Source organism: Alligator sinensis, unplaced genomic scaffold, assembly GCF_000455745.1.
Source record: "Alligator sinensis unplaced genomic scaffold, ASM45574v1 scaffold745_1, whole genome shotgun sequence".
NCBI classification, from domain to species: Eukaryota; Metazoa; Chordata; order Crocodylia; family Alligatoridae; genus Alligator; species Alligator sinensis.
The window spans coordinates 1,804,816-1,806,116 of NW_005842119.1; the positions used below are offsets into that span (position 1 = coordinate 1,804,816).

The following is a 1,301-nucleotide window of genomic DNA, read 5'->3' on the forward strand; positions in this document are numbered from 1 at the left end:
TGTAGCCTCTGCCGGCTCGTCCCCAGTTACCTCACCGGTGGTTCCAGCTGGCCCTCTCTCTGGGCTCCTCGGAGCTTCTGCCGGCTCCCTCGTCAATTTCGCCCCTCTTCCTCTGAGCTGCGGCTCTCCCAGCCTCCGTCGCTCCCGGTGCTGCTGCAGCCTATTTGGCCCACGGCCAAGGCCCCTTGCGGGTGCCCAGTTCCACTCCCGGGCTTCCCCCCCGGGCTTCATGTCCTCTCGTAGCGCGCCCCCTCTGCCTTTGGGGCCGTGTTTTATTTCCGCTGAGCGGCGCCTCTCTCTGACGTCACTCCGCCCCAGCCGTATGAAAGCGCGGCTAACGAGCCGCGCGGGTGGTTCCCCGGCCTGCCCCCTGCCACTGCTCCCACCTCCTGCGAAGCATAAGTGAGTATTTCCTCTGGCTCTGGGCCGGGGTCTCCCTCTAGTCCTGTTGTCCCCGGGACAGTGTGCAATCTGTGAGAGTTTGGGAACCGCTGCTCTACACTTTATTTTGCAACTTACTGTATTAGGTACATGCCTGGAAGTTACAAATGGGGACAGCACAAAACCCCTTTGACTATCTGTTGATTTAAGACCATACATAGCATTTAAAATTAAGCTTAGTACTATTACACAATAGTTACCGGATCATTATGCAACTACTTTATATTGCTCAGTGCGAGTCCCCAGTTAAAGATAAATGGCAAACATTGCTTGCCAGGGAAGGAATTGTACCTGATCAAAGAGCAACTCAGCACAACCCACAAAGACACTCTCATGCACCCAGCTTTCCATCTCCAGCTCCCTCTGTGCAAAAATGAAGTTTATTTCCTACCTATGGGGACTTTTTACCATCCATGCTTTTCTGAGAGCCTGATGAAGGGCCTCTGAGCCCGAAAGCCAGCTGAAAAGGATATATTTTAGTGACTTCCCAGTTTCTCTAATAAAAGGTAGCCTTTTGGAACCAGGAGTTCTAGATTTTTGTATGTCTTTTTGTCTCAGAACACCACGGCTACCAAGTACATGCTTGAAATACTGCTGGCCCGCACTTTAGCGCCCGTATGAAACCCCAATTCAGTGGGAGTGAGGAGTGGTGAAGTGACAGAATCAAGTCACCTAACTCAGCTCTGGCTGTCCATGACTGACGTGGTTTTTTTTCCCCAAATTTAATTACAGGAAAACATCAGCGTGCACCCTGAACACTTGGAGTATTATTTATCGTACAAGCGCGGAAGGGATGGTACAAGTGCAACTACGAGAATTACCCCGGGGGCTCGGCGCGCCCCGCCCCCGCCCCGCGGTTC

General features: G+C 52.8%; 1 protein-coding gene across 1 annotated transcript in view; it reads right to left on the minus strand.

Moving 5' to 3' along the window:
* The window catches only part of SEPSECS (Sep (O-phosphoserine) tRNA:Sec (selenocysteine) tRNA synthase), a 52,981-nt gene that overhangs the window by 51,412 nt on the left and 268 nt on the right, over nt 1-1,301 (minus strand). The gene's annotated exons all lie outside the window — the stretch shown is intronic.